Source organism: Triticum aestivum, chromosome 5A (genome assembly GCF_018294505.1).
Source record: "Triticum aestivum cultivar Chinese Spring chromosome 5A, IWGSC CS RefSeq v2.1, whole genome shotgun sequence".
NCBI classification, from domain to species: domain Eukaryota; kingdom Viridiplantae; phylum Streptophyta; class Magnoliopsida; order Poales; family Poaceae; genus Triticum; species Triticum aestivum.
In genome coordinates, this window is record NC_057806.1 from 393,046,419 (window position 1) to 393,061,767 (window position 15,349).

Below are 15,349 nucleotides of genomic sequence, written 5' to 3' on the forward strand. Positions count from 1 at the left end.
CGTCGTCAGCATCTCTCGCTGCTTCCATTTCCTCATCTTCTTCTGACTCATCCTCAGCAAACTCTTCTTCTTCTATAGTTGACCCCCGTCTCTTTCTTTTTGGAGCACGGCGTGACGCCCCAGTTTGCATTAATGGCTGCTGTACGTAAGGATCAATATCTGGTTCCTCATCATCGATCTTGGCAACTGCTTCAATGAAGGTGCCAACCTGTCCAGTTATAGCCTTGCACAGCTCATTGACCACTTCCGCAGTCTTTGCCTTTTTCTGCATCAACACAAAAAGATTCGGTACTGATTCAGTTAGAAAAAAAATAAAAAGTAAAAATGTCTATAACTGACCATGATGTGATAAGCAAACATGACTAATACACACTTTCTGGCCAACTAAAAACATGATTCTAGCCAACTACACATGCACTATGTCACAAACTAAAAAACATGCATTCTGCCAAAAGTTGATGACAATGGTTGTAAATGAACACTTTGACTGTCCAAAAGAACATGTGCAACTATAGAAGCTTATATGTGCAACTGAACATACATCACAGCCAACTGAATTCTGTATTCTCGCAACTATAAAAGTTATACATGTCCAACTGAACATACATCCCAGCCAATAGAAAAAAATTGGTAAGTGGTACAAGTTTCTGTATGCAAAATACTAACCTGCGGATTGTAGGTTATTGGTAACTTGGATGCCACGAATGCTTCAGCTTGCAAAATTTCACCAAACAGTGGTGTCTGCTCCGTGCCTCTATACTCCTCTTTAAGCTGATGTGAAAAAAAGAGAAACAGAAAATAACAAAGATTATCAAAATAGATTTGTGTGTTGAACGAAACCACACATTACAACCTGTGCAACTACAACAAGATACTGGGGTAGACAAATTCAACTATACATATATGCAACTGAACAAAGACACAAAAACTGTGCAACACACATGGCACCTAAAAAAAGTTTCTACCAACTAATGCAACACATCTGTGCAACAAGATTAGTAAAACTGTGCAACTTAAAAAAGATGGTGTGCCAATTTAAAATGAACATGTGTGCAGATTGCCAAACTTAAAGCTACAATCTGTGCAACTACATGCATTGTTGTGCCAACTGATGACAGTTTTCTGTGCAATTTCCAAAAAGAGTGACCAGACATCAAAAGAACATAGAAGGAAGACATTGTTGGAAAAAACAAAAAAGAACTCACTTGTAATTTGCCGAACACACCAGGAGAGATAGTATCCTTCTTGATCACCTTGGCAATTAGAGTACTATCACATGCATTCGATCGTATCGCGCAGTTGCTTACTGGGGTGTCATGTACGAGCGCATCAAGGTATAGTATCTGCACCAGACCCAAACAAAAGAAAAAGCCAAGTTCAGTTATTGTTATGAGAATTTCAGCAAACTATAACTGCACAGAAAGAACAGGAACAGATGGAAAAAGTGGTCGTTTTCACTAACCATCAAGTGATACAAGCAGCAGCAGACAGTTTGCTTCTCCTGGTCCATGTTCCGGAAAGCTTCGTTAATGTGTTCTGCTACAAAGAGGCAGATGTTTGTATTCTTCAGCATTTGATGATCTAGTACAAGTCCATAACACTTTGGGCTGAGCTTCAAGGCCGTGGTTGGGGCTAGAAAAGTGCTGAAGGCAACCGCAAGCTAGGCCATAAAGAATGTGGCATCCGTTCTTCCAGCCATATTCTGAATCATCTTGAGCCATGTAGCGATCTGGGGATGAGAATTTCCAGTTATGTTGAAAGCCTGTCTGAATCTCCTAGTGGCATCCTTGTCAACTAAATATCTGACTTTTGGACCCCTGTTTGGGAGATCAAATAACCTCTGAACACTGTCAGCATCGACACGGATCCTTCCCCTTCCTCGTAAAACCATTTCAGAGGTCTGTGGCTGGTAGGACTGCACCAGGAACTTAGTGAGGTCCGCTGGAAGTGTGTCTGATAAGTTCAATAGCCCCCCGACCGACCTCGAAACTAGCTCTGATTTCTGTAGTGGGGTTAGAGAGGCGTTGAAATTTGCAAAGCGCGCTGGTGATGCCCTTATCCTGCCTGCTTGTGATGGTCGCTCCACATCTTCCCCTGGAGCCACCTCAACTCCTTCACCACTGCCCTGTTGATTAGAAAATGAAAGCATTACACAAACATTAAACACAAGAGAAAAAACAAGAATGAAAAAAAACTAGCAATCATCATTTGGATCAGTATTAGAATGAGCTATATATTCATAAAATGAATCATGCCAACTAATATGATGTATTTGTGCAACTAATAAAGCTCATGAGGACAACTGCAAGACTGCCAGTGTGCAACCTTCAAAAAAATAAAAAAAGTACGAGACCTGGCAGCTACAAAAAGTTCTAGTGGATGTGCAACAATAAGAAATGATACTACAACACAAGAAAAAACAGTAACTAAAAAAAGTTTTGCAAAGAACTATTCAAATAGCTCATCAACACACACAAAAACCCACATACCTTAGCATCTGCTGCGGAAGATGCGACAGCTTCTCCAGCAACTGCTGCCTGCACAAAAAAATGACCACTAATGTCAACTATGAAAAGATGCCAACTAGTGAACTACAAGATGCCAACTAATGTCAACTGTATTTAAATCAATATGACTAGAGATGTCAACTACAAAAGGTTGTTATTGACAAACTAAAAACAAAAATAGTTGGCCGAACTGCTGCATAATTTCATCACTATCTAAAAAAGGCAAGAAAACCACTTATATTCGAGATTTTACTTACCCTAGAAGATGACTCGGCTCCCTTGCCAAGTGCTGCACGTCTAGTCCGCTTTACAACACGGAACTGATCAGCATCCTAAGAAAAAAAATAAAAAACATGAGCATGGGAAAAAACAAAAAAAATGTTATATGACCCAAACAAAACCAAAAAAATGGACTTGTGTCATCAGCATGCCACTTACCTCAACATCCTCTCCCTGCTCAACACTCTGCGCGGGTCGTGGCTGGCGATTAGCAGGACGCTTCGAGTTCTGGTGAAGCGGCTGACTTCTAGAACGCTGATTAAGCAATCAAAAGAAAACATGAAAAAAAGACATTAGCATACATACATAAGTTGAAAACAACTCAAAAACAAAAGAAAAAAAGTGAAAAAAAATACATCTCCTTCATTGCCATCCGCATCTCCTCCTGTTATAACCATTTTTTCCCTGCGGCAGGAAATACAACAAAAAAATACAGTTAGAAGATGTGGACAACCAACTACTACAATGATGCAGCCAACTGGGCAGTAAACCTTGTGCAAACTGGACATCAAATAAGCCAACTAACTTTTTTCTGCCTAGTTATTACTTGCCAACTGTGACAAGTAATACCTAGGCAGAAAAAAGTTAAGTAAAGGCAACAAGCTCAGTGAGGTAACTTATTCTTAAAAAAGCGTCCCTACTTGAACATGAAGGGAAACACATGAAAACAACCACATCCACAACAAAAGACTTGTACATTGAGAAAAATTAAAATGGAAAATTGGCAAGCATTGGTACTAATTTGCACAAATCAAGGGGTCCTAGTTGCACAAACCAGGAGAATAACACATAAACCACCACAGCCACCACAACGCTGGTGGATTGGGTAGATTATATTGGAAAACTGGCAAGCATTGGTGCTAAAATTGCACAAACAAGAGTCCCTAGTTGCACACAGCAGAGGGGGAAACAGCCAACTAGTAAAAGTGTATAACATATGCAACTAAGTAAAACCAACTAAGTAGAGCAACTGGCACAAGTGTATAACATATGAACAGCCAACTTAGTAAAAGTGATGCAGCCAACTGAGCAGGCAACTTGTGCAACTGAACACCGTATAGACAACCACCTAGTACAAAAACAGTGAGCCAACTGACCAAAACAACTGCTGCAACTGTAGAGCATATGGACAGCCAAGTACTATATGGACGCAGCCAACTGAGGAGAATTTTGTGCAACTAACCACTTAAATCTCTGAACACCAACTACAAAATCAGCCAATGCATTGCACACAACATTGCGCACATCTAATACAACTTACAGAATAACTAAGAATCATGAAAAGATCTCAAATCTCTGCAAAATTGAATGGAAAATGAACTAAACAGCCAAATCGCCCTAAAATCGCGCAACGGGCGCTGTCCTGGAATTGTCACGGCAGATGTCCTTAGTGTCAGGACTTAGTCGCGAGGCCAACACATCTATGTGGTAGCTTGAGAGGGGTTGAGCGTGACGAGAGACACGATGTTTTACCCAGGTTCGGCCCCTCACGGTGGAGGTAAAAGCCTACATCCTGCTTCATTGATATTGATGACGATGACCACGGTTACAAGAGTGCTCTATCTCGCGAGCCATTGTCTAAACCTAACTTGTCCAACTTGTGGAACTTGTGAATCTTGTCCCTTTTGGGGAGCCCTGCCCCTCCTTATATATGTTGGAAGGGTGGGTTACATGTAGAGTCCTATTAGGATTAGGACTAGTCTATCTCTAATACAAATCGGATACAAGTCCATGTCTTAACTCCTTGTAAGATAAATGTTCCTCATGCCTTTCCTCTTAAACCGGCCCACCATTAACATAAACCGGCCTGCTGGGCCTTGGGCCTTGTCATCCATCTGGAACACGCGTCGGGTCACCAATGAGTCTTCAGGCTCATGAATCGTCTTAATAGTGAACCACCAGACACGTAAGTCGCCAATCCTCTGGCGGTTTACCAATGAAACGCCTAGTCCGGCCGGGTTATACTTCCGGCCGGTTTACGCCGCGGGGTATATCCCCAACATTAGCCCCCAAGTTTAGCTTGGATTTATCCATGATAAACTCATACTGCAAAATAAACACAAGAAGAAAATTGATAGGTTGTGCTCCGGGTTAAGAATTCTTGTAAACCGGCATCTGATGATCCTTATGTCCTTGTCATTTCCTCCTTCTAGAAAATCCGGGTTAACAAGCCAGCTTCATACTCAATTTGCTGACATTGGTTTCTCACAGAGAAATATTGTGAAGAATAATCCACTTGAGTCGGCTTCCAAAGCGCCGGTTTAAGAAATATGGGTCTTGAAATACTTATCTGATATTCAGCTGGTTTGAAGATGTAAAACTTGCCGGTTTAATATTACCAAAATTGCCGGTTTATAAATATTGATGGCACCGGGTCATAATTGTTGTCGACACCGGGTCATGTAATTGATCTTCCTGATTTGCTCAAAACTGATAAACTGAAGACGTTCATCCTTTATATGCATAATACCTATAGCCCCCAAGTCTTAAGAGGAGAACATAGTGATAACTTAAGACTTGCTCCAATAAGTGTTTCAACCTTGAAGAAATCTAGTTTGTTCATCTCAATCATATAAACTGAATACTCCATATATGTAGCCCCCAAGTGTCGGGTTGTCATGCTTGCAGCAACCTGGGACTTGTAATTGCTTATACAAACTTCAATCAGTGTAACCCCCAAGGGCCGGGTCATTATGCAATAATGAGCAGGAACTTTGTAAATATAATTATGTAGATTTTAGCGGTGATGTGTAGCCCCCAAGGGCCGGCTTAGTAAGATAATACTGAACCGGGACTTGATATATACTTCAATGAAAATAACATCTTATAATGTAGCTTCCATCGTAGGGCTTGAACCCACGTCCACAAGGTTAAGAGCTTTGTGCTTTACCAACTGAGCAATGGATCCTTCAATATTATGGACGAAAACTTGTGTACCTTGAATTGTTGACAGGAGCAATTGGTAGCCCCCAAGGGCTGGCTCATTATAATATGATGAGTCAGGTCTTCAATAAGACTAGTAAAAATGACTTTGCATTAGCCCCCAAGTGTCATGATGCATGCTTGCAGCGACATGAGACTTGCATGTAATCTCGATTTGAATAATGTAGCCCCCAAGTGTCGGGTTGTAAGCCTGCAACGACTCGGGACTATTCCTTCCATTGTAGAATAAATCATATTCTTTGATAAAATAATAGACATTGCGCTAAAGCAACTTTGAAAACTCAATAGTACCGGTTATTAATAACCATAAAAATCCAGCCATGTTGGCTATTCAAGATAATATAATCCGGTGAAAACCTTATTCATTCAATATCATAATGAAAATTCAGCCAAGTTTGGATATTTGAATAATATAACCTAATGATTTATAAGCGCATGATTCCAATGGCGCAATCCAAATATATATATATATATATATATATATATATATATATATATATATATATATATATATATATATATATACTCGCGACTTATAGTCCAAAGCCAGGTCGGTTTAACAAACCTATTTCTGCATACAACAAGTTTAAAGTGTCCTGACGGTTTACCGTCGGACGGGTCATAATGCCCAACGTATAACCCGGGTTTATAACCAAGGCTGCACTTAAGAATAATCAAATATGAAATATATCATACCTGTGACATTGAATCACATTGTTGGTTTTACCAACTTTTTTGTAGTAAAGGTAATAACCCAGATTTTGAGTACTGATAACTCCTTCCATATTGTGCCGGTTTATGATAAACCGTATCGGGTTGTGATAAACACCGGATTAACCATATATAATACTGGCGACTTATAGTCCAAACCAGACCGGGTTAATAATCGCCGGATTATAATTAGTCATGTACTGACAACTTGTAGTTAAAAGTCAAACCGGGTTAATGAACACCGATTTAATCCATAATAAGATGGTAACATAAAATCAAATCGGGCAGATAGTCTTCGGATTAAGATTTGACCGTGTTCTGCCAATTTGTAATTGACAGTCGAACCGGATTAACAATGTCGGTTTAAAAATGCAACAAAAGAAATATTTATCAAAAGAAAGACAAGTGTCAATCAAAAGCAAAGAAAAAATCATTTGCAAAAAAGAGGCTGTCTAAGCCGATCAAGTGGCATTACCATGGTCGGACACGACCAAGCCCCCTATAGGCGTAGCTATGGTTCAAGTCAGCCAGGTCCCCAAATGATGCATTGGCATTATACCGATCAAGAGGGGTGACGATGGTTCGGGTTCGACCAAAGCCCCCAAGTGATTCTGTAGCCTTAGGCCGACCAAGAGGCGTGACTGGTTCAGACTTGACCATGTCCCCAAATGATCTGGTGGCTTTCGCCTATCAAAAGGTGTTGCATTGGTTCGGATACGACCAAGCCCCCAAGTGATATTGTGGCATTGCGCCGATCAAGAGGTGTAGCTATGGTTCGGATACGACCAAGCCCCCAAGTGATCAATAATATGATAAGCCAATAAGGCATGATACCCATGTTTGAACCGCGCATCATGGCAGCAGGTCCTCTTTGGCACCCTTTAACTTTTTGCAAGAGATAAAATCTTTCTTGAACCGGGATTTTGAACCAGATATTGGGAGCTTCAAAGCTTTGTGGGAGACATCTTTCCCTTGAACCAGATATTAAACCGGAATCCTTTGTTTTTAAGCCGGAAATTTTCTGACGGCCTTTAAATTTGCACCAATATGGCAGTTTAGGGTCCTGCATTAGATAACTGTGCAAGCCAGAGTAATTGCTCTTTTAAAGAAGGCAGTATGTAATATAAAATATATTGGATGGATTTCACCTGATATACCATGCCAGGTGTTATCCACCGTGGAGTTGATGATCACCATCGTGAAGCTGAAATCAATCATGGCTGAGTCAGCCGCGGCAGACGGCCACGGTGTTTGTAAACCGGCGCGGTCGCGAGAGACGGCCACGGCGTTGTAAACCAGTGCGGGAGTCCGTTGAGTAACGACAACCAGCTGTGCTGAAATGATGTCAGCATGCCTCCATCTCCGTGGCATAATACCACTTTGTAGTGGATTTTGTCCTGCGTAAAATATTACAAGACAGAGTAACTGTTTCGCAGACAGATACTGTATACAGATGAAATAGATAAGATGGGTATCACCTGATGTATTTTTGGGATGAAAAAACTGCTCGGCAATTTTGACCAAACCATATGTGCCAATTCAGCATCAACGTGAGATTTTTGTAAAGGTTTCAATATCATCACTCTCCATTTTTTGAAACTTGCCTTTGCATGTCTTCTAGCAGCAGCTTCGTCCCTTAAGTACAGTGAACCGGGTATAGGTAAACCTGTACTTGCAGTTTCACTTCTATCTGTTTTCCACCTGATGCCGAATCCTTCACGTGATGGATGATGGTCCTTCTTGAAAACTGCGCCAAATGTACAAACAACTAGTATTAATTGTGCTAGTAAACATGTTGAGTGGTCTTCCAGAGCCACAGGTGCTGATGCAACCCTCCTTGTGCTGTAGCCCCCGTTTCTGCTGCCGCTGGAATCGGAGGTGGCTGAAACACAGCAAAGGTTTGATCAACGGAGGCGGTTTGCAAACGGCAGGTGCTGCAATTGTAGAAGCCCTCTTGGCGAGTTGGAGGAAAACGGGGAAGCATCGGTGCCGGTGATTTAACTCAGAGCAACATGGGGCTGTAGCGTCACCAAGGTGAGTCTGCGGGGTGGCTTGGAGCATGACGATTCAACACGCACGGGCACCAAGATGCACGGCAGATTAAAGCAACGGCGGTTCGAGGCCGCTCCAGCAAGGGTGGCGCAAGGCGGATTGTACGGCGGCAATTTGCCGCAAAGGTCGCGCAAGGCAGGGGCGGCTCAACGGCGAACAGCCGGGCAGGCCGACTCGGAGGTGGCCGGTTTAATGCAGCAGTAGAGGCCGGGTCAGCAGAGGCCGAAATAAGGCGCGTCAACGGCAACTCGTTAGCGTAGACGAGTCTGCGGAAATAATGGGACCAGAGGGCGCCGAGCGGGGGCGTCCGCGCGAAGGAGCTGTCGATGTCAACAGGAACCAGAGGTAAACCGGATCCCTCCTCCAGACGGGTTGACGCACAGCAGCAGAGGCACAGAACGACGACTCAGGGTTAGCCTGATGCGGATGCCGGGTTGGTGCTGACAACAATGAAGAGAGGCAACGGCAAGTCAGAGTAGCGGCAGATCGGAGTGGCGTGTGGTGAAGGCGAGTTCGGGGTGGCTTGACCTGGCTGTATCTGCCGATGGCCTTCGCCGAAGCTAGACCACAGAGGAGGGCCGCTCTGCCCGCTGCAAAAATGGAAGCGGAGGCGACTCGGAGGCTGCTGCAATGACGACCGCTGTCTCCGAAGCGGCGCTGCGAACGACGACCACGGCGCGAGGCCTTGCTTCCTCGTGCGTGTTGTATGCTGGAGTACGGGAGATTACATTGACCCACTTGGTAGCTTAGCTCCATGTGATGTAATGAAGGTGGATCCTTCTATTTTTGTAGATGTAGATGTCTGCTGCTGATAGTATTTCGCCCTTTGACCCCTTGCGTACTAGCAACAACATCTGGTGCCATGTTGGCTTGACGTGATAGACTGTGTTTTTCTGTGATGTGATCTGTAGGTGCCTTCGTAGCAGAGGAAAAGGTAGCAGCACACAATCGATTCCCATGGCCTGGGACCTGTAGATGTGGAACAGCAGTGACTCGGAGTTGACCCAACGCAAGGTTGAATCGGAACAGACCGCCGGTTCAGACGAAACTGCAGGGAAACGACGGTGGCTTGGTGCGGCCGTTCCTCCAGGGTTGACCCACCAGTGAAAATGTTGTCTTGGTAATCGTGGCAATCACTCGGACGTGGCGGATCGGACAGCCGCCCAACATAGTAGTCATCGGACCCGGTCTCCGATTCTCCGCTAACAGCTTCCGTAGCGGTAGTTGGTTTCGACGAAAATAATTCCTTCTCTTGATCTCGGCGAGTTATGGACGTAGCGATCCAACCCTAATGTTCTCTTGATCTTGAATCTTGAATACACCGTTTAACTGTTCGTGGATGATGTAAACTTCTGCGCCGGTTCTTTTTCATCCAGCAAATCACGAACTTCTCAATCCCTGAAGAGGTCCCTCTAAGATCTCAACACCACCGTGCGACAGCCTCACGGTGGGCGCTAACTGTCGTGGAATTGTCATGGCAGATGTCCTTAGTGTCAGGACTTAGTCGTGAGGCCAACACATCTATGTGGTAGCTTGAGAGGGGTTGAGCGGGACGAGAGACGCGATGTTTTACCCAGGTTCGGCCCCTCACGGTGGAGGTAAAAGCCTACATCCTGCTTCATTGATATTGATGATGATGATCACGGTTACAAGAGTGCTCTATCTCGAGAGCTATTGTCTAAACCTAACTTGTCCAACTTGTGGAACTTGTGAATCTTGTCCCTTTTGGGGAGCCCTGCCCCTCCTTATATATGTTGGAAGGGCGGGTTACATGTAGAGTCCTATTAGGATTAGGACTAGCCTATCTCTAATACAAACCGGATACAAGTCCATGTCTTAACTCCTTGTAAGATAAATGTTCCTCATGCCTTTCCTCTTAAACCGGCCCACCATTAACATAAACCGGCCTGCTGGGCCTTGGGCCTTGTCATCCATCTGGAACACGCACCGGGTCACCAATGAGTCCTCAAGCTCGTGAATCGTCATACCAGTGAACCGCCAGACACGTAAGTCGCCAATCCTCTGGCGGTTTACCAATGAAACGCCTAGTCCGGCCGGGTTATACTTCCGGCCGGTTTACGCCGCAGGGTATATCCCCGACAGGCGCCGTGGACATGCATCCCTTCTACCTAACGACTACCGCGTACCCTGGCCAACTACACGTTGACCCTGTCCAGCCACCCCTGTGTCGTTAACTACGCCTCCAACGATTCCCCCGCGAGGAGAACCACCCGCAAGCCGTCGTCAAACTGAGCACTCCGCCGCGACGCCCCGTTCGGTGAAGAGGATGGTGAGGAGGAAGACGACGACGGAATGGGAAGAGAACTCGCTGCGGCGAGGGATTTCAGGCCACCTTGTAGATCCCGACCACCATTGGGCGCGTGCTACGAGATAGGAGAAGGGAACTCAACGTGACCAAAATCGAGGATAAGCGGGGGTAGTTCGCGCCGTTCCTGAACCCTAGAGAGCATTCCCCTCGCATTTCGGCACCATCCGCGCTCCGCGAGATAGAGAGAGGGAGGAGAAGCATGTAGAAGTGGAGGGCGAGCATACCTCCGAAGGCGAGGAGCACCAGCGATTCCCCCGGGAGGAGAACCACCCGCAAGCCGCCGCCAATCTGAGCACTCCGCCTGCCACGCCCCGTTCGGTGGAGATGATGGCGAGGAGGAAGACGAAGACGGAATGGGGAGAGAGAGCACGCTATGGCGAGGGATTTCAGGCGCAGATTTCAAAAACCGCCGCCCACGACCCCCACTACTCTCTCCTCTACCGCTTACAGGTGGGCCTCCCACGTCCGGATGCGGACAAAACCGCCCACGACCGCGGTGCGCGACCAATCCAGACCAGGTGGCACCTGGCGGATCTGGGCGCGATCGCTCGCGCGATCGAACGGCCACGAGCCGGCCGCCCGTTTCTGTTAGTTGATGGTCGGCCACTTTTTAGATTTTAGGTAAAATACCACAGTTGACGCAAGGCATGAACATCACCAAGAAAAAAAAGGCATGAACATACCCAAGAAAAATCGGTGTTTGGCAGCATCAACAGCAATCTCAAAAAAAATATATAACAAAATTTGCACAAATGCTCTTTCTATAAAAGAACGTTCTTATATTATGGGGCGACGCTAGGCGCCGGCGCACCGTCCCAACAGTTGGGCCGGTCCAGCCCTGGCCGCCCGATGCAGCGATTAGACCATTAGATCTGTCACTTGCTTTGTCCTCCTCCTGAGTCAATTTTTTAAACAAAAATTAATGGCATGAGCGCCGCCGACACCACGCCATATCCTCACGAGAAAACAGCCGAGCTTGAAGCACCACCGCGGCGTTCCTCATCACCGGTGGGCGCCCTCGCCGGCCGTCCGCACTTGCCACAGATCCGCGCTCGCCATGGATGCAGCTTCGCCGCCCACGCTCATCAGAGATCTGCGCTCACCATGGATGTATCTCTGCCACCCGGCGCTTGCCATGGATGCAGCTTCGCCGCCCACGCTCGCCATGGATCCCGCCCTCACCGCCCGCGCACGCCATGGATGCAGCTTGTGACGCCCCCGATTTAATCGTACACTAATCATGCACGCAAATGTGTACGATCAAGATCAGGGACTCACAGGAAGATATCACAACACAACTCTAAAACATAAATAAGTCATACAAGCATCATAATACAAGCCAGGGGCCTCGAGGGCTCGAATACAAGTGCTCGATCATAGACGATTCAGCGGAAGCAACAATATCTGAGTACAGACATAAGTTAAACAAGTTTGCCTTAAGAAGGCTAGCACAAACTGGGATACAGATCGAAAGAGGCGCAGGCCTCCTGCCTGGGATCCTCCTAAACTACTCCCGGTCGTCATCAGCGGGCAACACGTAGTAGTAGGCACCTCCAGTGTAGTAGGGGTCGTCGTCGACGGTGGCGTCTGGCTCCTGGACTCCAGCATCTGGTTGCGACAACCAGAAAGAAAGGAAAGGGGAAAAAGGGGGGAGAAAGCAACCATGAGTACTCATCCGAAGTACTCGCAAGCAAGGAACTACACTACATATGCATGGGTATATGTGTAAGGAGGCCATATCAGTGGACTGAACTGCAGAATGCCAGAATAAGAGGGGGATAGCTAATCCTGTCGGAGACTACGCTTCTCGCAGCCACCGTCTTGCAACAAGTAGAAGAGAGTAGATTGAAGTCCTCCAAATAGCATCTCCAAGTAGCATCTCATAGCATAATCCTACCCGGCGATCCCCTCCTCATATCCCTGAGGTAGAGCGACCACCGGTTGTATCTGGCACTTGGAAGGATGTGTTTTATTAAGTATCCGGTTCTACTTGTCATAAGGTCAAGGTACAACTCCAAGTCGTCCTGTTACCGAAGATCACGGCTATTCGAATAGATTAACTTCCCTGCAGGGGTGCACCACATAGCCCAACACGCTCGATCCCATTTGGCCGGACACACTTTCCTGGGTCATGCCCGGCCTCGGAAGATCAACACGTCGCAGCCCCACCTAGGCTCAACAGAGAGGCCAGCACGCCGGTCTAAACCTAAGCGCACAGGGGTCTGGGCCCATTGCCCATAGCACACCTGCACGTTGCGTACGCGGCCGAAAGCAGACCTAGCCTAGTGGCGTTCCAGTCCAATTCGGCGCGCGCCGCTCCGTCGCTGACGTCTGAAGTGCTTCGGCTGATACCACGACGTCGGGATACCCATAACTACTCCCGCGTAGATGGTTAGTGCGTATAGGCTCGTAGCCAACTCAGATCAAATACCAAGATCTCGTTAAGCGTGTTAAGTATCCGCGAACGCCGAACAGGGCCAGGCCCACCTCTCTCCTAGGCGGTCTCAACCTGCCCTGTCGCTCCGCCACAAAGATCCACACAGAGGGCCGTCGGGACAAAGGTCCTTTCAGCCCCCAATCCATGAATCACTCGCGGGTACTCTTCGAGCTGACCCGACTTTAGTCACCATCTGTATAGTATGTATGTATGTATAGTATATACCCGTGATCACCTCCCGAGTGATCACGGCCCAATAGTATAGCAAGGCAGACTGACAAGAATGTAGGGCCAATGATGATAAACTAGCATTCTATACTAAGCATTTAGGATTGCGGGTAAGGTATCAACAGATGTAGCAACAATGTCAGGCTATGCAACAGAATAGGATTAATCGAAACAGTAACATGCTACACTACTCTAATGCAAGCAGTAGAGGGTAGAATAGGCGATATCTGGTGATCAAAGGGGGGGCTTGCCTGGTTGCTCAGACAAGGAGGGGTCGTCGGTGACGTAGTCGTACTCGGTGGCATCAGCGTCGGTCTCGTAGTCTACCGGAGGTAAGAGGGGGAAGAAACAATGAATACAATGCAAACATAAACACGACGATGCGTGACGTGACAATGAGCGGTGCTAGGTGTGCCCTAACGTGGTATGAGGTGGTACCGGTGAAGGGGGGAAACATCCGGGAAAGTATTCCCGGTGTTTTGCGTTTTCGGGCAGAGGAGCCGGAGGGGGAAAGTTGCGAGTTTGATAGGTTAGGGGTGTGTGGCGAACGAACGGACTGCGTATCCGGATTCGTCTCGTCGTTCTGAGCAACTTTCATGTTGAAAATATTTTAATCCGAGTTACGGATTAAAAGATATGATTTTCTAAAGATTTCATTAATTTCTGGAATTTAATTAATTATTTAATTAATTCGAAAAACAGATTAATGACATCAGCATGATGTCATGCTGACATCAGCAGTCAACAGAGTTGACTTGGTCAACCTGACATGTGGGTCCAGGGGGACCCACCTGTCATCCTCTATTTAGGTTAATTAGGGTTTAGGTTAATTAGTTAGCTTAATTAACTATTTAGTTTAATTAGTGATTAGGTTAATCTAATCAGGATTAATTAACTTAATTAATTCATTAGATAATTAATTAATTAATAATTAATTTTATTAAATCATTTTTTTATTTATTATTTTTATTTTTAATTCCTTTTTTTATAAAACATTATGGGCATGGGGCCCATCTGTCATAGGCCCCAGGGGCCAAACGGGTGCGGGCGACGGGCGCTGGGCGCCAGCCCGATACGGCGCTCGCCCAGATCGACAGAGGGCCGACCAAAGGCGCAGCGGGGCCAACCGGGGTCGTAGTGGGGCGCCGGCCAGGGCGGTGGGGCGGTGGCCGGCAGGGGTGGCCGTGGGACGGATGCGGGGCCGCGGTGAGCGCGGACGGGCGGTAAGTCGCAGCAGTCGTGGGACGGCAGCGGGGGTGTGCAAAGGGGGCGGAGGACCATGGCGAGGCGCAGGGCCGAGCGCGATCGGTACGCGGTGGACGGCGCCGGCGTCAGAGAACGAGGGAGAGAGAGGGAGGACGGGGCTCACCGAGCCCTGTAGTTGAGCAAAGCCTGCTCGAGGAGGAGTCGGGGCTGGCGCGACGGGGCGGAGGAGTTCATGGCGACGAGCAGCGACGGCAGGGTGGTCCGGCGACGGTGAGGCCTTCGGGCGGCAGCACGGCATCGACAGGGTTTGGGGCGAGCGACGGGGTGACGACGAGGTGGCCGTGGCGGAGGCGTCCCGCGCGGCATCGAGGCGAGGAGGAGACGAGGACGACGGGGCGACACCGTGGCGCTGGGAGGCGGTTTGGCGACGGAGAGGAGGGGCGAGGAGGCCATGACGACAGCAGGCAACGGTGATCCAGGGCCGAGACGGGGAGATCGCCGGCGTCGGGGGTCGAGCTGCGGGGGATCGATCCCGATCCAGATCGGATCGGGAGAGGGGGAGTGGGAGCGAGTGGGGAACGGGATAGGGTTTTGGGTGTCGTGGGCTGCGGGGAGGAGGCCGGGAGGGGCGGCGCTCGGCGATTCGGTGGCGGGGTC